Source organism: Columba livia, chromosome 10 (assembly GCF_036013475.1).
Source record: "Columba livia isolate bColLiv1 breed racing homer chromosome 10, bColLiv1.pat.W.v2, whole genome shotgun sequence".
Lineage (NCBI taxonomy): Eukaryota > Metazoa > Chordata > Aves > Columbiformes > Columbidae > Columba > Columba livia.
In genome coordinates, this window is record NC_088611.1 from 19,300,939 (window position 1) to 19,323,904 (window position 22,966).

A 22,966-nucleotide genomic window follows, 5' to 3' on the forward strand; every position below is an offset into this window, starting at 1 on the left:
ACAAAATTATTTTGGGAACAAACTGCATATTTACTTCTGTATCTGGAAGCCTGACTGGGTAGCCAAGATCTTGTATAGCTTCAAGAGGAAAAAACAACTTTCTGTTACTTAGTTCTGCCTTTCAACCATTTAAAATGGATGCTTGTAGCATCTGGCTTCCACAGGGAGCCAAATGCAAGCACAGTCATTTCCAGTACCCAGGGAAGTTGATAGAAAGACATAATCTGGTTTTGATTTGGGCCTCAGACAAAGCAACTGAGGGGGATATATCATGTGGCAGTGTGGCACCTAAATTTCATGGTGATTTGTTCATTGTCCATACTGCAAAATGAAAAGAATACAACTGCAGGCAAATTCTGTGATATCTGTAAATTAATGTCTTTCAACCACAATGGATACAGTAGAACATCTGAAAAGGACCATATGTTCGACTTAGCAAGACCTGTCTACCTAAATCTGGGATGCAGTGTCTCAGTCTGCATCTCATCAGCTGAATTCTCAAGACCAGTTTAGCAGCTGGAATGATCTGCCTGTTCTCCCAGATGTGCTCTCTTTGCTTTTGCAGCACCATCTTTGCTGTTCAGATGCTACCAGTTTTTACACAAGAGACTTTCCTCTCCTGGTTTTTTGTGCCTACTATATAAGCAGCCCTGGATGCAAAACAAAACAAATTTGAGTCTTGGATAATTAACCCCTATTCTGGGATATTTATTGCTATGGTGCCTTTACAAGTGTTTGCACAGAAAAGGGATCAGGAGTTGAATCCAGTAAAAAATGCAAACACCTTGTATTGTACAATTGTCTTTGCAGCTGTTTAAATCCAGTAGAAACAGCTCCCAAAGGGGCAAAAATTATGTTACAATTTCCTAGGAGCTAATGAAGGTGATTCTGCACTGGGCATGGGGGCTTTCATGGTTGTCACTGTTGCATATGCACCCACCTAATGCAATACATAGGGATCCGTAAGGGCCCCAAAGGTAGGCACTACAGTGCTGGCCTTTGGTGTTGGGAAACAAAAGGTAAAATCTTTGTGTTTAGCAAGTGTAAAAATAGGCAGGATAGTAGAACTGCATTCTGGCACTGTGTATTCTGAAAGGAATCACAAATTGATTAGGGAAGCTGTTTTATTATTATTCTGGGGATCTGCCTTTAGCAGTACTGTGCATTTATTCTTGGAAAGTTTGCCCTGTTCTGATGTTTCAGGTTAGATGCACCAAAATTAAGTCACACTTTCCTCAGCCATATTTTCTGATTTTCAAATGAGATCTAGATGTATTTATAGTTGGGGGGGAGGGAGGGGGAACCCAAACCCAGCAGCAACAAATTGTTCCCTTCATGATACAATGAAGGATAAACTTCTATTCGTTTATAGGTTTGCTTCCCCCTTGTCACTTGGCTGGATCTTGGACTCGTAATCTGCACCTTTTAACACCAGAATGAAGCAGATTTGCTCCATATGTTTCATACTGTATATTGCTATGCTATCTGCTCTCGCTGTGCCCATAGCCCAGTGACTCCCATGTCAATGGTGCAAGAGCCAGTAAATTGCAAGCTCTTGGCAATAACAGCAACTGTTCCCCCTGAAAATATTGCATTATACTCCCTGGCAAAAGAGAACATCTAATGGGGTACAGATGACGTGAATTAATCTTTGGATAAGCATTTAATTTGTTGGCCAAGATCCGATTGCCTTTTTTTTTTTTTTTTTTTTTTTTTTGTAGTATTCTCATAATGAACATAAAGAGATTACAAGATTTGTGAATGTAGTCAGTCCTCTGGAAGCTCTGGCAGCTGGCTCAGCTTTAACTTCATTTTTTTCCCTTAGTAATTAAAACCCCTTGTACAAACTCAGAACATAACATTCATTAAGGGTGCTTCCAGAGCAAGATGTGAGACTCAGGACTCCATCACCTCACTTAGCCCCTTCTAGCCAGAGATGCTGAAGAAAAGTATCCTGCTGAGAATTTATTTGAGAAATGTATTTCTTGCGCAGGTCATTAGAATTGAACAGGTTGGCTTGTCTACAAACATATGGATTTAAAATGTTGCCATAGCTGAGATACAGGACACTTAAATCAATCCCTCCTCTTGGGTAAACCCTGCTTTCATTAGACTCGATGAGGAGCACGCTGCAATGGCTTATGATAAATTTCACTTCTAAATCATTTCCAGAATGTCATACAAGATGGCAGAGGATAGATGTTGGTAATTACATAAAACTTTGATTAAAAATACATGGAATATATTTGAAGACTCACAAACTTATTAGCAGAAGACCAAAGGAAGGCCCTGTGGCGTTCAATGGAAGGGTCTTGCGTCATGACAGAGGGGAACTGGGAACAGAAGGAGCGATGAGAGCGAGAGGAATAAAAAGTCCAGAAGGGTTATTTTGAACTGGATCCCAGGAACAAAGGGGTGTAGATAAGATTGCAGGCAAGGCTTGTCTTGGTTCGAAGATTTACTGGTGAAATCAGGGGGCCTTAGGTCCTGGCCTGGATCCCACTAGTGCTGCATTAGACTGAGTCCCACGACGTGTGGGATCTCATGTTCCTGAAGCAGCCAAATCTACGAGGCTCCGTGTCTGATCAGGATGGGGTGAGAAGGTGGGAAATTACACACTGCACCCATGGGGTCAGTGTTGTAGGCAGCTGGGGAAGGTCCATGAAAGAAGGGGTGTTTGCTGCTCCCCACGGCCAGAAGTGATCGTGGCCCGAAGGAACGGGGATGCAATGCAGGCCTTGGCATTTAAACAAGGAGGTGGTGACAGGAAGATTTGCAGGCAACAGATGTGGAAGGAGAAGGAGAGTTCAGGGACAAGGAGGATGGTGTGGTGGGTTCAGGTGTAAAAAGAGGGTGGCTAGAGACAAAGTAGCAGGTGCTGGGCCACCTTTGAAAGTGCATCTCAAATGGCCGTGGCTTTCTTTTATTTTAGAACACGTGGCAGGTTGGCAGAGTTCAGAGCTGCATTTCCAGCTCCTCGTTGCACTGAGGATTCTCTTCTCGAGCACATTTCTGCAGGGCTTGTGTTACGAGGTGGAAAAATATGGTTTTGGGCTAAAGCCAAGGAGTGGAGCAAAGATAGCTGGGTTTTATTTCTGATCCCAACACAGGTGTAAGGTTTGCAGGAGTCATTTAACTTTCCATTTCCTTTAATGTAAAACAGAATAATAGCTTCTTCTTATGTAAAAGGGTATTTTAAGGCTTAATTCCTTAGTAAAGTAATTCTGAGATATAAAAGCCACTGGTGAGTGGTAGAAAATGCTGAAGCAATGTTCACACATCCAGGAGCTGTGTCTTTGGTTTTTAACTCTACCCCGAAGGGCATGTGCATTTTGGTATCTGTACTTCAGTTTTACAAGTGTTGTGTTTGCTGTTTTCCTGGTCAAACTTGTGTGACAAGGTCAGATGGCATCTTGTCTGATCCAGAAGCGTCAGAGTGACTTTGGGCCCCGCTGCAGTTTGTTGTCAACCACGGACACCAGGTGCCTTGTCGGAGATTTCCCCGCTGTGTAGCGGAGCGTTCACATACGGCACAGCTGGGTCTGGATTCAGTGCAGCTCAGCTGATGGGTAACTGAAAACATTGGGGAAAAAGAGAACAGTGCAAATCCTTTACAGCAATTAGGGAACAAATTACCCATTCCCCTTGTGAGTTTCTTATGTCAGAAAAATTCCCAGTGCATACACTGCATGATTTTCAAGGATGCTGAGCACTCATGTTGTCTTTTGTTTCCAATAGAGAATCGAGCCATTAGTTTACTGATAGATTGACTTCTAGCAAGAAACTACAAGCGGGAGAAATGAAATGGGACCATGACTTTCACAGATTGACATGATGCAGGAACACCTTAAACCTTTTGAAAACCTCTGTTTCTGTCAAAATTAATATTTTTCATGTCTATCAGGGTCCTCTTTGTCCTGCAGCATTGCAGGGGAGGAAAAAGTAAGGTTCATCCACTTTGCTTTGTGTAGCTTGCAACGTTGTGTTCACAGCATACCGGACCCTTACAGATTGCTGTGCTCTCCCGAATACAAAACCAGCTTCAAGCACCATTTGGGCACTGCTGTGTGCTGAGGGGTGGTCAGTGTCCTCCTGAGCTGGTAAGAGAAGTAAACTGAGCCAAAAGGAAGCCCTTTTGTTCCCGTTATATAAATGGGAGAGGCCCCAAAATGATATGACTTGCTTTGGGTTGTGCTGGATGAAGGTGGCAGAGCTGCACTGTAACCTGGACCACTGGGACCTGGCATTTTAACTCTGCCACCAAACCATCCTTGTTCTCCCAAGGCCATCATTACTCAAATAGGAGGATTAAATTCCCACTATCAGGATCTATTTTGCTATTAGTAGAGCCGCTGAGTGTTTCTCTGGGATTCCTCTCCATGCCTCTCAGGGTTTTCTGTGTGCAGTTATAGATCCCTTCAGTTTTCCTTGAAAACTCAGATTCATTCAGTTCCATGAATGCACGATTCACAGCGGAGCTGACACATTTCATTAGGCTCAGCACATTGCGTAGAGGCTTGGCAAAGGGTCCCGGGTTTATTCAACCCAGACACACCGTGTGACCAGCTGTCGCAGATTGTGCTGTAAAATTAGAATGAAACCATAAAACACACTTGAGGGAAGGAAAAAAAAATTGTCCCTCTCTGGGGACAGCACTTTGAGCTGTGACAAAAGATTCACAGAGCACATCAGACACACACACACACACACACAAAAGCTTTGTGCAAAACTCAGCTGGTTTCGTTTTTCATGCTTGAACATTATACCATGGGTAGGTTCCATAAAGGATTCACCTTGTTCCAGCTTCAGCACGAAGTTCTGCTCTGAACTTTGCTGTCCAGAGTTTCTGGTGGAACACTGTAACCTTCTAACCAGGCTACAGGATTAAAAACAACCTGTGAAAACTTTGTGCCTTGCTGCGCTACATTAGGAAGCAGTGTGAGGGTGGAGAGTCGTGCAGCCCTTTCCCATAAAGGAACTAAAATCTGTTTGTATTCATTAGATCTGCCAGAGTCTGTGTGAGGGAGACACGTGTGCTGCTTGTCCTTGTTTTGCAGAGTTCCCTTTTTCCCCCCTGCATTGCATGAGACAGCACGTTGTGGGATTCTTCACCATACAGATGCACCTGGGTATGTTTTTTTGGGGCTCCTCTGGCCTCAAGACTGTGACATGGCCTCACCCCAAGCAGTGCAAAGATCTGACCCCTCAATTCTGCATGAGGGACATAGCTAAGTGGCTGTCACAGTGCGTTTAATGTATGGGATGCTGCATCAGGAGAGAGAGATCTGCACTGCAAGTGTTTCAGATGTCTTTTTGGGAGAATATCAGGCAGGAATGAGCTGGAGCATGAAGCTTGTGGTATCCAATGAAACAGCTAAAGAATCATTGCAAAATTGACTTATAGGACTTGGAGGCACTGAGGGATTGATTTGTCGAATTTCTGCGTTATTTCTTGATGTCAGATGGAGATCTTGATTGTCCGAAAACAGGACTGCCCAAGCTAGTGGATATGAGGGAACTGTAGCCTAAGTGAATTGGCCACAAACAGCAAGTAACTCCTATTTCCTTAGTTTCACTATGGTAGTTGAACTACCAGGTGTCATTTTTATTGTCACTGTTAGGTAACTGGCTGATGTATAAGTAGGTCATAGCTTTGGTAGAGAAATAATTGGTGACCTCAAGGCACTGATAGATGGCTACTGTAGCTGCTAACAAAATTAGTTAATCAACAGTGATGAAATTATATCATCATCCAGTAAGTGAAGCATGCAACACCGCTACTGGAATCTGTTCAACGCCTGCCGTTTACCTTGATTCATGCCAATTTATAAAATGGGTTAAGCTATTTCCATTCCAGCATCATGTTCTCCGTGTGGGAGAAAGCTTGCCTAATGAAATGCTTCCAAGTGAAAAATTCTGTTCTGAAGCTCATTAATCTCTTTCTTCTGTGATAAAGAGGTACAGTTCTATGTCCGCGCTGAATCCTGACCCCTCTGTAGCAGAGAGGGGAGCAAAAACATATACAATGTGGAAATTAAATGTATCTGAAATTCTCGTGTGTTTAAGAGCCACACATAACCTTGGACAGAACAGCTCCTTGAGGGCATTAACAGGCATCTGCAGTGACTTTTCCATGCAATACTATCAGTTGCATTAATCTATTAAGATTAGGTCAGTATGTTGAAAGGGCAGAAATATGAGGCTGCTGTGGTGCATTAGCACAATAAATGAAGGTTCGAGTTCAGATCTGTTCTCTGTTGGACTCAAGAGTCACATCAGGTCCCTGTTTTGGACACTGACACAGCCCCAGTACTGGAGATGGAAAGTCCCTGTGTGCTTCATGATAGCACTGGTTCTGCTCTGGGATGGATGGATGGACAGACAGACGGACAGATGGATTTGGGCCTGGGAAAGGCCAGATAGCTCAGTTTCTGTGGGTATCCTGCATTTCGCTCTTCCTAAGCATAGTACAGATTATTTGAGTCTGATTTACAGCAGAACTTATTAGGCTTATTCTGCATGATTCACTGTGTGGGAGCAGATGTGGCTTTTTGCGATATGTAGACAAGAGATCCCACTTGCAGCATTATTTTGTTCAAAAAAGGGGGGAAAAAATGTGTGATATTGGGAAGTAGCAGGCTGGTACTTGGATGCAAAGAGAGTATCCTGAATGTGAGTGTGGGGCTGCTAAAAGGAGGAAATCTACATTATGATCTTGGGGTTTTAGCTGCCTTATTCATAAGAAGGTGGCAATGTTCAGCACCTCATGGGATTTAACCCAGGAAGGGATATCTGGCATTACCCCTTATTTCTGTTGTTTAACACAAGGGATATATATGTTTGGTTTTTTTTAATAAAGTATTTTTTAAATGGCTTTTATAAGAATAAATGTCAGGTACAGCCCTTCTAGAAGTCATGAGGCACATTGATGTGCACATAGAGACACTTTTCCTTGAGGACCTGTGGGATTTCACAGCTTGGTTATTTTCCCCCTCCTTATTCCAGCCGGGTATCTGAGGAACAAGGCTGTTTGTCAGGCAACGTTTTTGTCTCAAGTGGAATGTGACCGGCCTTCCCAATGAAAGGCTTTCAAATGGGCTGCCTGAGGGATCCTACCCCAAAATCTCCCTCACCTCAATGGGAACAGAGCGGCTCCGATCCAGCCTGGCCAGGAAGATCCCCGGGAATGCAGCCAGCTGGAGTGTCCTCTTGACTGAACAAATCCTAAAGGGAGCCCTTATTCTGCTGGGAAGAAGTTGTGGGATTGGTTTTACTCCAAGTCTCCAGTGAGAGGGACGTGTCTGTGGCAGCAAGAGGGTTTTGTCCCTAAATGCTGTGATACGGCCACGCTCTGTGCTCAGTGTGGGGAGTAGGGGAGACGGACTTGAAGTCAGACCAATCCTGAAGTAGTTTCAGTGGCAATGTGAGCTCAACCAGGCCCCATGTGTGAGGAGGATGAATGTACCTTTGTGCTGCTTTTCCTTCTCTCCTTTGCTTTTTCTTTGCTCTCAGGCTTTGTGTCTCACTGCCCATTTGCTGCTCTTTGTTTTTCCAGGCAGGTGTTTGGATTGATTCTGATATAATCAAGTGGTTATTGTCATCCTCAGACCTGCTATTATGTGTTTTTAAGTGTGTAAAACTGCTCGCCTGATGTGTGCAGTATTGCACTGTGTGTTAATTCAGGCGTTTTGTTTGTAGCTTCTGAAGCACCTTCCCCAAACAGGTAACAGACATATTTTTCCTGTTTAGCAAATAATACCTTAAAGAAAAAAGAGAATATGGGAGTGCTGCAGTTCCCTTGAGTTTTTATATTGCGAAGGGCTCCTTGCTAAATAGACTTCTACCAGACTGGGCAGGAGGGTTGGATTTTCAGAAATGTGATGGCTTAGGCCTTTTTAATGCAAATCTGTGTTTCTTGGAGCTCATTTAACAGAAGGAGCTTGTATGAAAGTGACATCTTTAAGTGCACGGAGTTTTTAAAATCTGTTAACTTGAAGGGTGGTTTAGCTTTGGCAATTGGTTGATATCACAATTAGCACATTTTCCATGCTAATGGCTATTTTCTACAGACTGGAAAAAATATATCATACTTCCGTTAAGTGCAGAGATACCACAGGCTCAGTGTGGTATATGTGAACTTACTGTTTTCTAATGGACTTCAGAAATGAACTGCTTTCTCAAGTGACAATTATCAGTAGCATTAAAAAATACTTAGGATGGAATTCTGCTCTCATCCATCATTCAGCTTCGTGTTTCTGTACCTCAGTCTTCCCATCTGCAGTCTGGGAACAAGTAGCTCTGTGCTTCTCAAGACTGCTGTGAAACTTCATGAATGAGAATTTATAGAAGGATTTGAGGTGCCCTGGCAGTGGGGCGGAATATTATTAGAGTCCGAACTGGTCCAGATATTGAGCACAGACCCCGGGGACTATAGCTTGACTCAGATGCTGTAGGTAAATTTAAATCCATGCCACAGTCGCTGCATCTTCAGAGAATGGCTGTTTTCCTTTTAATCTGCTGTTCTTCAATGGGTTTCCAGCCTTTGCTAGCCTGTCTTTGTGAAATGAATTTTCCCCGTTCAAAAGCAGCAGTGTTTTATTTTTGTTTTAGCAGTGCTTGGGAATGCAGAGCAATTCAATCAAGAGGAAAATACACCATGAAAAGCTCTGAAAGCCCCGAGGTCAAGGATCTGAAGTTACCCACAATATTAATGACAAACCAGTGGCTGCACCATGGCAACGGACAGAAGAATATGTGGCGTGGAAACCATAAGTAGTGTGGGGCTTTGAAAAAGCACAACCGGGAGAAAAATGGAAATTACATGATGTTCTCTCTGTTCTGTCCTAGGACAGCCATGTACAGTTTAATCCCTAATGTTGGTGAGTCCAAGACTTTCAAGAGGGCCCCATAAGAGATGGTGGAAGGAGTTGGAGCTGGAATTAAACTGGTGAGAAGTTTTATTTAAAGGGAGAAAGGTTTGGGTGGGAGCAAGTTAAATGAAATTCCTTTAAAAAAAAATATATATATATATATATATGCTGATGCTGTGGGATCTCCACGTCTGGATTCTCCTCTGGGGTTCCCTGCTGGGTCCAAGTGACTCACTCAAAAACCAAACACTGGTGGTGGATTTGATTAGAAATATGAACCTCAGCTCCTTTGCCAGAGCTGGGAATTAGTGGCGATAGGTTGTGCTGTTGACTTCAGACGGTGTTGAGTTTCCTAATTAAGAAGTGAAGGGATTGTTTCCAAAAATGCCTCTAGATAGAATAGCTTGTTATTATTTACTTTTACTAAAAGGTTATAATTCTGTGACCATCTTTATTGGCTTGTGGTACATGAGACAATAAACAACTGAAGATACTGAGGGCTGAACTGTCCAGCTTGTGCAACCCGTGGCAGTGTTGGGGAGCAGGGGACAAGGCAAGGAGGGCAGCGCCCAGTGAAAACTGCAGTTCCTATGGCTGCGAGTATAAGAATCATATCATTAAAAAAAAAATGCCAAATAAGCTCTCTATGTCAGTCTTACAGTAGTCCTGGTCCTGGTGTCACCTTCATTCTTGCTGGCAGATTGAGGCAGTGATGAGAGAACTCTCTGAAGCAGGGGCTGCTGTTTCACCTTGCTGAAACCCACTTGTGCTGATGGGTTAGTTCACACCAATTTGTACTGGTCTAGTTCAGGCTTTGACAAACATTTTTCACTTGGCGACAATGACTGCAGCAAGTAGTTGGCAGTGGTGAAACCGCGCTCTACAAACCAGTGATGATCCACCTTACCACGGCTTGGCCACCCCAAGCTAGAGCAAGTGTGTTTTTGTCATTGTATTGCAATGTGTGCTGAACCTCTGCCTAATCCTCAGGTGACACATGTTACCACTATGGCTTGAAATCAATGCTGGCAGTTGCAACCGTGTATTATCCTGCACAAATGTGCTGTAAGAGCATTTCAGCCAGATAACTATACACGGAGCCATGCAGCTTTGTATACATGTGGGGTTTTTTTCTTCTTTTTTTTAACCAAGCCCCTGCTTTTCAGAACACCAGTGATACTGATAGCAGCTCAAATCCAGGTCATAGTTAAAGTGGATCACTGAACAGCCCGCAGTTCTGCGTTGCTGTAACATCTGTTGCTGTAGCATTTGTTGTGTATGTTTGCAATCAGATGACCTAATTCTCTTCGTGTGAACAGGGAGAGGGCTGAGATTTGAGGAGAGACCTGTGCAGGAATCAGTGCATTGAATCTAGTTGGCCAGAGGAACTCTGGCAACAACTAGAAGTTGATTGCAACAACTGAATGAGAAGAGCGCAGAGAAATGTACAATGCTTGGCGGGGGGAAAAGGAGGGTAACTTCACTGGGAAAAGGAAAGGAGCAACAGAGGAGGGCAGCATGACTTGGTGGAAGAACATTAAATATCAATGAGGAGGTGGTCAAGGGAAGGAAGACCATGTGAAATCAGAGAAGGAGGTTTTTAAAATGAAAACCAAAATTCCTCACGTAAAGGCAAGATCTGGAGAAGCGCTGGGCTTGTTGCAGTGAATGCTGCAAAGGATTGCCTAGCGCCTCAAATATGCTGTAAGAGCCTTTTGATGGTATGAGAGGCAGTAGCTCAGGAGGTGTTGAATTTGGAACAGGAGGGCTGTGCTGGTTCTGGGCCCTCTGGTGAGCAGTCTCCTTTGCAGCACTTTGGTCACTTGGGAAAAGCTGGGATTAAATGACAGAAGGGAACAGAAAGTTCAGCTGGGACACGTGGCTGAGAAATGTGACTGTGTTTCCTTCAGCTGGTTGGCATTTCTTGGGTACCTTTTAATTTCTTGTTCAGTATACTGTTCAGTGGCCACTCAGCTGATCTGGAGTGTTTTACTTCTGAAAATGTGAGAGTTGCATCTTCCCACACCTTCTAACACTTATGGTGCTGTAGCTCCAACCATATGGCAAACAGAAATGAGGTGAAACTGGCTAGTGGTTAATACTATTATTTCCTGAGGGCATTCTGCTTTCCAAAATAATCTTAACTCTACCAACTTAGTAAACTTGTAACTGCCTCCTTTGCATGGATCTTGATATCCTCATAACTAGTTGAAATGTCTAACATGGTTGTGAATTTGCTCTCATGCAGCGGAGCTGGTGACAGAGGTGGGTGGAAAGGAGGAGCTGGGTCTGTCCATGCAAGACTGGTCTTGGTGCTATTGAACATGTTAGTGTGATGCATGTCCCTATCTTTTGGACACTCTTCCGATATCCTTAAAATCTTTAAGAGGTGTTTGGACATTCCTGCAAATCTGGGAGTTGTACAAGTAGGTGGCTGCATTGAGGGCTAAATGCAATGCTGGTGTGATGGAGGGAGGAAGGTCGCAATAGTGGGTGCCCCATGTTGTATGACTCTCTGGATGGCTAGAGCAGGTGAGGTGGAGACGAGGTCTGTGTAGCACCCTTGTATGTGCCAATACTTTCTCTGAGGGCTGTTTTGCTGATAAAACCAGATATTGAAAGCTCTGAGCTATCCTCCCCTCAAAAATGGCCCAGATGTTGCACTTGGTCTAAGAAACTACAAATCTGGCTTTTACTGGCTGCTTGCTTGACAACTCCCCTCATTAATGCCTTGATATTTGTCCAGGTGGTTGTGTGGCTGTGCAGCCACAGCTGCCTCGTAAGTCCAAGTCCTCATGCACTGGGTCACATCACCAGCAGTGGGGCCTGTGGGGCTCTCAAGGCTTCTCCGTGACTTCAGATCTATCTGGAAGGAAATCGGGAGGGGGCTCAGCCTGTTGTCACTGCACGCACAGCCTGGTGCCAACACTCTAGAGCAGCGAGATCCCAGTGGAGCTGCTGTCCTTGCCTGTACGAGGCATTTCCAGGCTTGCAGAATGATGTGGTGTGTCTTGTGGGTTTTGACGGTGCAAAACTTTCAGTCTGCAAGAGAGAGTTGGCCACTGCTCCTCCAGCTGTTCGTAAAGTGATACGTGTCAGTGGTAACCCTGCGTGTAATGTCAGAAACAGCAGCTACAGATGGAAAATCACCAAAGTGCAAAGCGTACTGACGTGCTCAATGCCTGACATCAGATTCCTCGGAAAAGATCCTGAGGAATCTGGAAACTGTGGCACATGATGGATTATTTCTGGTTTGGCCTCCGTGCAGCTTATTTCTGTCAATCTCTGCTCCTCTTGACAGCTGGAGGGTTGTGGAAGTGCAGCACCTTTCTCGCTGCCTTTACTATTCCTGCTCTGCTAACAGGCTGGCGTAAGTCTGAGTGTGACACATGCGGATGGTGATTGTATGTCCTAAGGTGACAAAGTCCGGGAGTACAGTCTGCTCTGTTCTTTCCAGCAAGGATGCAAAAAATAATCGCACATGTTTGCTGGAAGCAAAAGACGTGCTAGAACTCGAGCTGTTGTGTTCCATCAGAGTTTGTAAGCAATTATGCACCAAGAAAAACAGCTTACCAATGGTTGTAGAGAAGAGACAGATTTAAAGCCTATTGCTATCTTCTAGTCCTTGCCAATAAAACCTGCACAAATTGCTTCCAGCTCCTGCTAGCTCACCAAGTGGCATATTCCAAGCCCTTCCGTCAGCATTTTTCCACTCCCCCTGTTGTTGCAGAATCAGATGTTAACAGAATCCGATGTTAGCAGCCTGCCCGGGCAGCGTTGGGCAGGACTTGCAAACCGTGGAGCACAGTGTCCCTTGGATGCCAAACCCTGTGTGAAGCTCTCAGCACCGTGCAGGAGTGGGATTAGACACAGGGAGAGATGTTGTTCTGTGTGATCATCATCTTAGGGTCCAGCCTGTCAAATACTAAATGCTCCCAGCTCCTGGGTGCTGCCGGTGGGATTTGGGGTGTTCAGTACCCGCTGCACAGAGTGTCTTGCTCAGATCTGATAAGAGAGGTTTTTACTCCAGGCTTGGGTGGTCCTATTTTAGTGTGGGAGGCATGGCTTAGGCAGCTTTTTTTCTTTCAGCCTGTTTCCTAAAGGCTCAAAGAACAATACTACCAGCTCCGTGAAGTTCTTAATATTTCCCCTAAAGATCTCCAACAGCAGGAAATAACCTGTCCAAACCTCAGCCTGCAGCACAGATACAAAAGAACTGGAGCCCAAGCAAAGTTGCTGGATGATTCCATGTCTGTAATGGGTCAGAACCCAGGGCTGAAGCCAAGCTTGTAGTAGCATTTCCACTCCACATCAAAGTGTTCTTTTAGAGTCTGATGTTCACATAACCTGAGTAGGCTGGTGGACAGACAAGCTGTGTGGCAAGATGCTACTGAGTAGCCACTCCATGTAGTTAATGCTGGTGTCAATATTAACTGCTCAGTCCTCTTTAATAACATTGAACTCTCATTTCATTCTGCCTAGTAATGTATTTCGAGGGCTAGGGCTCAGTGAAGGAGTCAACCCATCTTGGGGCTCATTCTCTATAGGATGGTGCTTTACTAGTAGAGATCCCAGGGCAATGGTGGCACTTTGTGGTGGTTTCACCCTGAGGATTGTTTGAATCCCACTCAGGCAGGTAGAAGGAGCAGAGCAAAAGCTTTGGTGGCTTCTTGCTTTGGAAAAGGAGCGGAGCTCCCTGCAGAAACTGCTGTTTTCTGGGCACCGGGGACTCCATTTAGTTCATCTGCTCTTGTAATGCACGAGACCTGGATGTGCAAAGGACGAGAACCATTAGTTCTTGCAACAGCTCCAAAGCCAAGAGCAGAAGTCCTGTACTGCTTGTTCGTGGCCTTCCTGGTGTTTGCGCAGGGGAAGTCTTATGCCATTCCCCTGCCACGTTGTTTCCCATGAGGACCTGCCAAAGAATGCCTGATGCAAAAAATAAACCGTGGCAAGTGCCGTCTGTTTCCATTACGATGTGGGGAATGACTGGCTTATGTAACGTGCAGCGTGAAACCACTGCAGAGATCAAGTATAAATATTGCTCTATCGTGGAATGTACTGGGAGCATAGTTGACATTTTTGTGGCTGATGAAAAATCAAAGCTCATTATCACTCCTGAGGTTTACCCTCTGTGTGTGTGTTTCTGTGTGGGTCTGTCTATTTCTGTATATTAGAGGCTCTGGGTCAAATCCTGATATTCTGAGTCTATTTTTACTTGGTTGCTACTCAGGCAAAACTTTCATTGACACTAACTGGAATGCTGCCTAAATAAAGGGCACTGAGGGAATTGAGAAGCTGGCTGTAACTCAGCTTGATTTTCACTGAAATTCCCTTTCTTGAGATTTTCCTTTATATTACATATACTTGCTAATGCAAGTTTAAAGCCAGTGCAAGCTTACACTGCACCACTGGAGCCAAACATTGGTTTTAAGCAGCGGGGATCTTCTTGCTCTGCATGTGGGAGAGGTGTCCTGTGTGTCTGGGGGTCTGTACTTTGTAGGACTTTCCCCATTGAAGGGCTGGGGGTCTGTGGGTCAAGCCAGCCAGCTGGCAGCAGCGCTGTGCTGACTTGCACTGGCTCTAGATCTGGTATGCAGAATATTTATCATTCTTTTTCCCCCTCATCATTTGGAGTTTCAGGGCAGGAATTCAAATGAATCCCCTCCGATGTCAAAGCTCTCCCTTCATTTTTCCTTCTAACCTGCTGCTTCCAAGCTTATTCTCCCTGAACCACCGCCACCATCTCGCACAAAGGCGGCAGGTTGTAATTTGGCATGGAAGGCCCCACGTGAAAGACACCCAGGGAAGAATTGGCTTGTGGAGTGAAATGCATATCCAGCAGATGAAACAATCCTCTGGCAGTGCCTCGAAAGTGTTGGTCGGGTGGGAGATCTGAACTGGGGGCAGTCAGAAAGGAAGGTAGATTTCCTTTTATCATTTGCTTTTTTATTATTACTATTATTATAGACTCATTAAAATAGTGCACTTGCTTCTCAGGAAGAATTTGGTTTGAGGGAAAATAGACAAGTTCGTCCTGGACAGATGGTGCTGCATGGAAGGTGTGATGGAAGGAAACGGAGGGGTGGGTGTGAAACGAGGACGGAGAGAAGGATCACGTCTGATAGAGATTCAAACAAGTCTGGGAGGGATGAGGTAAACCAGCCCCTGAAGTGAGCAGGAGATCTTGTGGTGCATGAAAATCCTGCCAACAAGAAGAAGGTTGTGTGAATTCACAGGGGCTTTTCTGTTTCCTCCAGTGGCGCTAATGAGTTGTCAAGTTGTAGCTACTTACTGGACATAGTCAAAGGCTTGTTCTTTTCTCTCTCAACACCCTGAGCTCCACTTCCCTGGTACTACCACTCCAACTAGTTTAGAGTTTGGGAACTTGGGACCAACCCACCCAATTCCTTTCTTACCACCCTATAATCCAGCCTGTGTTTTAATTAATTGGGTCATTTTCTAGCTATTCCTGGAGAGTGTGGGTGACACCATGTTTTGGGCCATAATGCTGGTGACAGAAAATACAAGCGACGTTCTGATTAATGCTGGTTTGCTATTAGGAAATCAGTGGTGGGAGAATTGCCAAGGGCATATTACTATCTCTGCAGAGAAGCGATTCCCTAATTGCACTGTGACACTTAGTGGAACCCACAGTTGTATTTGCTGTTGTCAGGCCTCTGAATCTCTCCAGGAAAGAGGTATATCCACATTATGCTCCCACACCATTAATCATGGGTACAGAGAGGTGACATCCTGCCCATACAGCCTTCGAGAGGAGGTGATAAACAGGTCAGGAGGTAAATAGGTTGGTTATTTTCAGTGGTACATGAACCTCTATGGGGAAAGCAGGAGGAGGACTGCATCAGAGAGATGCTTCTGATGGACATTAATCAGCACTAACTTAATGTTCTGCAAACTTAATATACTTTAAATGAGTTGAATATAGGACTTATTACCTGGCCAAGCAGGTTACCACAAGAAACATGTTGGGTCAACTGCTGTTCATTTCAATGCCAATCAAGTTGAATATAAGCTTAACATGCACGTGCTATTTAAACCTCAGCTTATGCTGGTGTTGTGAGTAGAACAAGCAATTCCCTTTTTGTCAGTCAACTTTAAGGTCAGACTTCATGTTTCTTACCCTGTGATAGGATAGGCTGTCCCAACTACTGGCCCAGACAGCTGATCCAGCTGCAAAAAGATAAACTTGGCTTCAAACGCACTTGAGCTTCTGGGGAAAGCATGCTGCCTTTCTTGGGATATCTACAGAAGCAGTAAAATGCAGAAATCCCTTGTATTACAGGCCTTTTTCATGAGGTCGCTGATTGACTATTTGGGAAACCAAAAGGACTGTGTAATTTGGATAATTTTGCATAAGAAGCAGCTCGTGTTTCTCAGCTTCATTCATTACTATGCTTAATGTGTAATTACAGTTAGGTAAAATACCATTAGCCATTAATTCCCTGTTACTGATGAAGATGGAATTGAGTTACCGCTTGTAAGTGTCTTATTTCATGCTTCTTAGTGCCTGTGCCTCCAGAGGAGCATCTCTGAAATGTCTCTGTAGAGGAAGCAAAGCATGACTTTCCTAGAGCCAGGCTGGAGTTGTGGTACAACCTGAATAACCAGCATTTAGAATTTTGTTTCAATTTCTCACGTTTTGTGATGTTTGAAAATGTTTAGGAGACGTCCAAAAGGCTCCCAGGATTTAATGAACTCCCCAGCTAGGTGGTTTGCCTATGGGGATGGCCAGTAAGACTTTATATACAGCTGAGAAGCTCTAAGGGCTTTTAGTGGTGCGTGTTTCTGCTCCCTAGTTCGAAGAGGGAAAGATGGGCAGTCCATGCAATAGAGAGCTAAAGCATTTCATGTGGAATGATGTGCACATCACAAGGTCTCTGTTGTAATCTTTAGCCTCCTCCCTTTTCCAGGGTACAGATGGGAACAGGCAGAGCTAAGCTCTGCTTTCCATGATCCCAGTGTCCCAGCTGGCCAGACCCAAGTTGGTCCTGGTCCAGGTGCCATGTGGATGCATTAGCAGAGCGCAGTGTCAGGACTAGTAGTCCCTGCCCCATGGCACAAGGATGGGCAAAGAGAGTGCACCTATCTCTGCCCATAGGCACCAGCACATCTAACCCCTTTGTAAGACCAGTGTAGAAGGGATGTCCAGGAGCATGGGCAGCCCAGCACCATGTCCAGAACTACCTCTGTTCTGTGTTTTTGCTTCAGGGTTCTGAACGATTTGGTGTCTGAAAGCACCAGCAAATAAGGCAGCTTCCAGAGTGAGTTTCTTTTAAGTTCTGGATCATTACGACCTACCTTACAGTAGTATTGCGAAGCTTTGTTTCTTAATATTTGCTGGTTGGGACAAGATCCCAAAAGGAAGGTGGCAGACAGGAGCACCTCTGTGTCACTCCAGCTTTCCCCAAGGAAATGTAAAGGAAGACATACTTTGCATATTTGGGTAATGACCAGATTAATCACTCCCAAGGAATGACTTTTCCTTCTTAAATTACCATGTTAAAAGGGCTTATTGATAGAATGTCAGGGAGAATCTGACTTGTGCTAGAGACTCTATAGATGCATACATCTGTGATTTACTTCACACATTCAGGTGTAAGGAGCTGTGTGGAGATTAAGTATCAAGTGAGTCTGAGTGCCCGTGAGCTCCCATTCCTTGTGATTTGTCAACAGAACTCATGACTGTGTCCACAGAAAATTAATTATACATGTGACACGCTTTACTATAAACCACAGCTGCTGGCCTCAAAGTATACAACAGGCTTTCTCCAAGTCTGTCATTTAGACACATCAACCCAACATTGCTGCAAGGTCACAGCTATTCAGGAAGTGATGTTAACTACAAACTGGCACTTGAGCTGAAGAAATTCACTCCAGTACTGGAAAAAAAATCACCAGTTGTCTTTGGATAATGAGATGTACTTGATAACAGGCTTGTGACTGCCTCTCCACTATTTTATGGTCTTGCCTTGATTTTCTGTTCTTTCCATTCTGCAAGAGAAGATAGGGCCCCTTGCTTTGTTTTGGAAAACGCTAGTGACATAATGGAGACCAGGTCATGGGGCTAAATGACATGATTCATAGATTATTAGATGTTGAGGCCAGAAGGGACCGTTATGACCAAATCCTCTGACCTGCATAACATAGGCTGGGGAATCACATCCAAAACTTTCTGGAGCAAGTCCTCTATTTGTATGGGAGCTATGAGGATATCTTTTACAATGGTCTTAATTTAAATTACCATGAGTCTCTCTGATTATAGTAATTGCCATGAAGCCATGACATCTTTCTGCCCCCAGCCAGAGTGCTCAGGACTCAGCTATAACATGATCATTTTCTGTTACACACCCTGTTGGGAGGAGAAGGGAAAAGAAGCAGAAAGGGAAAAGAAGCAGCGAACAGCAGTAGAGTTTCAGAGAGGAGATGGCTGTGAATTGACTACCGCTCAAGAAATCAGTGCAAATGGCCTGTTAAAGGAAGAAAAGGGGATGGATGAAGCTAGACTTTACTGAGATTTAGAAGGCTATTTGAAGTCATCTAAACCAGGCTCTGATATATCTAGAATAGCCTCCTGTTGGTGTTGAGCTGCAGATGGTGCAAGGGGCACTTGGGGATTGCTCCAGTCCAGTCCACGCTCTAGTAGGTGCTCCACAGGGATGCACTGAAGAGTAAATGCAAAGCATCACTCCCTGCACTGAACAGAAAAAGGCCTCAGGCCACTAGGCAGAGGCAGACAGAGAACTTTCTGCTGGCTGGAACAGGGCAGGATGTTGGGCAGATACTGGCAAGCAAAACAGCAAGGGGACAAGGAAGAGTCAGTGATCTAGATTTATTTCATGCTGGCAAACTCTACCAAGCCGTATCAGTATACCTCATTGTATGCTTTACCTTTTCCTTACTTTAAAAGGACCATTGGATATAACATAGCGAGCATGGGGAAATGAATACTTAGCACTCAGATTTCAGCATCTACTTGCGCAGTGTCCATTGGCACATGCGCTAGACCCAGTGAGCCAAGACACTTATTGTGTAAACTTCCAGGATTAAGGTTTTAATGCAGGCAAATGCTGGTCAGGTTTTGCTGGAGCAGCTCTCCCAGTGTTGCTGTGAAACACTGCAGCGCTGAGATGAGTAGTTACACCAAAACAGTTGTTAGCCAGATGAGAGGAAACCAAACTTGCTCCACAGCCGCAGGCTTCGTTGAAGCCAGAAACCACTCGGTCACTGTGGCTTGTGACAAAAGCCTTCCTCGTGTATGAGCAGAGGTGGGCAGTGATGCTTTGTTTAGTGCTGAAGATTTTTCCGAAGATTCATATTGTCTAATTACTGCCTTTTAAAAGTTGATGTTTAAGGCACATTCTTTCCCTAGTCAGCAAAAATAAGCACTTTAAGTGGGTCCCATCTGAAGAGAAGTGTTTAAGATGAATTGCCCTCTGACTCTCTTACCTGCCTAATGTCTAATGGGTTTGATCCAGCCTGTTTCAATTTTGACCTATGCAGTCAGAAGCTTTAGACATTAGTCCAGTTACGCTGGGTTAACAGTGCTTACAACTCACATTTTCCCACTTATCTGTGAAAAGCAGAGATTTATGTAGCTCAGCTGATATGCTCAGTAAACCAGAGCAACTCAACTGAGTGTCCAAGAATGAGAAATTAACTGCGGTTTATAGAATACCCAAGGATGTATCTCCCAATATTGACAGTTTATTACTTTCAGGACGTAACTAGTCAATATTTATCATAGCTAGTTAACTGATTGTGGAGTAGGAAAGGAACTTCGAAAGCCATCTCATCCATCTTTGGCTGCAGCTACCTGTGTGTAGATGTTTATGCCTTCAAAGATCTCCATTATTGGAGGTGTACTGGCCTAATGCTTCATCATCTCTGTAGTCTGGAAGCTCTTGCTAAGCTGAAGTGCAATCTCCCATGTCTTTCTGGATGCTTGTTTAGCACTTCAGCATAGGTAATTAAACTAGTGTATTAATGGACAACAAAATAAAGCAAAAAATCCCAAAAGGTGTTTAAGCGGACAAGAGAGGAGAAGGGAGGCTTCTGGTACATCCGCAGCCACAGCTGTAGGTAGATTTTGGCAGGGACAAGACAGTGACTGTCTGCAGCATTAAAGAGATGTTTTAGGAGGCGCTCTGTTTGTGGAAGTAATGTTGAAGCATTAACCTTTTTTTTTTAAGCTAGTTTGCTTGAAAAAGCTTCAGAGGACTTTTGAAGGGCCCAACCAGCTCAAGTTAATGAAAAATATTTGATTATATAGTGATTTTAAAAAGTAAGGAGAGTGTCAGCAAGATCTTTTTATACCTGTGCAAGACTCCCTCTTGTTTTGTGTTTTCAGTTTTGTGACCTGGTATTTGTTCAGTAGGAGTGATAGTCCCTTGGTGTTATAGGTGGGAAGGAAGTTGTTTTAATGCTCATTCACAGCCAAGAGTTTTCTGGGAGGGTGCAAATTCTCCAAAAGCTCATTAAATTGTTACCTTCATCCCCGACCACACGCTGCAAACCATTTCCCCCTGGTCTTAATGTCAACGACTGTTCAGGCTTATTATTATAGAGCAGATCACAAGATATAACGTGCTGCTAACGTCGCTGCTGTGGGCTCCAAACAGCTCGTCACAAATATGGAAAGCTTGGGGCCCACATACCTATTATGGTTCTTGTTACTCCGAACTGCTTTGCTGCCAGCTCAGAATTTCCAGGCAGCACAGGGTCCATTCACCAGCGTCTCTCTCTGCTGGCACAAGGGATTATTAAACGCACGATGCTCAGCAGGATGGTTCTTGTCATTAGCCAGGATCTCCAAGCAGAGAAACCTCTTCGTCTGTCATTTCAAGGACTCTGGGTTTTTTTGCTTAGCACACAGATACATAAATAGAGCTCTCCTTAAGATATCAAAGCTGGTTTAGGTCCTATTTGTGGCAGCAGCTCCATAAATCCATAAATGCAATCTGTTGTGTGTCTGCAGCTTCTTTCACCCAAGTGTTTGAGAAAGCTTTACCACAGAACATGTTGCATTGTTAATTGCAATTATCCTGGTAGCCTAAATGACAAGACTGAGACACTGGAGACTGAAGTGCTGCCCAGACTAGCAGCACATGTCAATGTGAGCCTTGCCTTGCTTCCTCCAAACTTGCTTTCCCAACAGCTGGACCACGCTGCCTCTGAAGAGCGTGGCAGTGCCAATAGTCTTCAGGGTCCTAGCAGAGCTTTCAATAAACAATTTAAATAGTGATTTTAGTGTATATCTTGTGCTGCGACTTCTCATTGCTTCTGAATCAGAAGGGCTTTGAGTCTAATAGAAACCACTCGCTGCTAATAGAGGGAAGCAAGAGTTCTGCTTGTGGTCGGAGGCACAGGGAGGTTTGGGTGATATTGAGGGTGTGGATTCCTGAAAAGCCAAGGCATGTGGTGGCTCCTCTCAGCGTGTTGGTATGAGACTTAGAGGCAGCACATGGTCTGTATAGCCCTGGGCAGGCTCTTGACCGACACATGCACTTCTTGCATTCAGGAGCCCAGTGTTTCCATGCACAAAATGAGTGGTGACATGCAAGAACATACTGTCTTTTCCCCTTATCCAGGCTACAAATGAAAAAAAGCCAAGATTTCCTAGAATGATATTTCTATCTGGTGTTGTAATGTTACATTTGTATACTTGCATGTAATAACATTTCTAAGCTAGTTTGACAGGGTATCTGGTCTCACCGTGTCAGGATGAGATCTCAGAGTCTGAGCCTGGAAAGATGTTCCTCATTATTAAGAAGAAGGAACTGGACAAGAAGAGGTCAGGGAATAATGGAAGGGGGCTACAGAGTTTAAACAATGTAAATGTTGTTTTTCTGCATGGAGTGCTCTGTAGCTTTGCCTAAGTTAGACAGAACTCCTTGTATCTCATTTTCTTCAGATGTACCACAGGGGAACACAACCCAAGTTGTAAAGGGAGATCTGTGTATAATTTTTAGCCAAGTATCCCCAAAGTCTTTCACAAACAGAAAGTCAGGTTCAAAACAAGCTCAGCTGGTCTGGGTAGAAGGAAACACACAGAAATAGCATCCCCTGCTCCTGGAATGTACCCGTGTCTGGGACTGAATGTTACAGCAGCGCTTTGTCACAGCCTGGCACAGCAGTTTGCAACAGGGTAGAGAGATCAGCACTGCGTACCTTTTGAAGAAGCAATGGAATTGAAAATTTGAAGAATGTAATTTACCCAGGCTGGAGCTGGGACATTTTCTTCGTAACAAGCTTTATTCCTTCAGTCTGCACCCATCGTTGACAGCTCTTCTCTCACAGTGTTTTGTGCCCTTTTGCTATTGGGGCAGAAGACTGATTCCAGAGACACTGTGTTGTCAGGCCAGGCAGCTCCAGAAGCAGCTGTGAGCAAAGCATCTGCATCTAGCTGTTGTCTGCATCCAGCTGTTTGCACATGGGCATCGCAGCTACCGCAGTGCCTGGCTGGGTGCATGTAGTGACTTCCCAGCCATGGGAAATACTTAGACAAACCTACTTTGAAGTGTGCATCCCCCAAAACAGCTGATGCAGTGTGGGACTGAGACCAACAACTTATTCCAGATGCCACCAGGCAATCCTGAGCTCCTAATGATTCCCAGCCATCACTGGGCTGGATACAACCACAGTTGGTAACTTGGGACTGAGGCGGTTTCTTCTTCTCTTGACTAATTCCCTCTGCTATTTAGACCTGTATACCTTGTTTTGCTAAACAATATTGCTTGGACTTCCCAGACCCTTTCTCCAGAAAGATTCAGCTTTTCTGGAAAAAGTTCAGACAGGAATGTTTACTGTTATTTGCAGCAGCAAACAGGTAAGAAATCAAATGCAAAGATTCATAATACAGATCAGCAAAAGGCAGGAATGAAACAGTTGCCTGAGGAAATATCCTAACAAACCAGAAAGATGTTTCAAAATGATCGTTTGTGAGTCACTTAATTTTCTCTTCAGCATAGCTGTGCCCTAAGGAATAACTATCTAAATTTAATTCCTCTTAAGTAAGAGACATTTACCTATGGGGAAAGGATGCCAGATGATTTTTATTCCTCTTCCTTGGGGAC

At 44.3% G+C, this 22,966-nt stretch overlaps 1 protein-coding gene across 3 annotated transcripts in view; it reads left to right on the forward strand.

Annotated features, from left to right (window-relative positions):
• Positions 1-8,784: 8,784 nt before the first annotated feature.
• The window catches only part of SLC41A3 (solute carrier family 41 member 3), a 52,204-nt gene continuing 38,022 nt past the window's right edge, over positions 8,785-22,966 (forward strand). The window contains exon 1 of one of the 3 annotated variants that reach the window (XM_065075636.1): positions 8,785-8,947. The gene's annotated coding sequence lies outside the window, so the exon portion shown is untranslated. The remainder of the gene's footprint in view (positions 8,948-22,966) is intronic. The other 2 variants (XM_065075637.1, XM_065075642.1) reach the window with 2 other exon arrangements.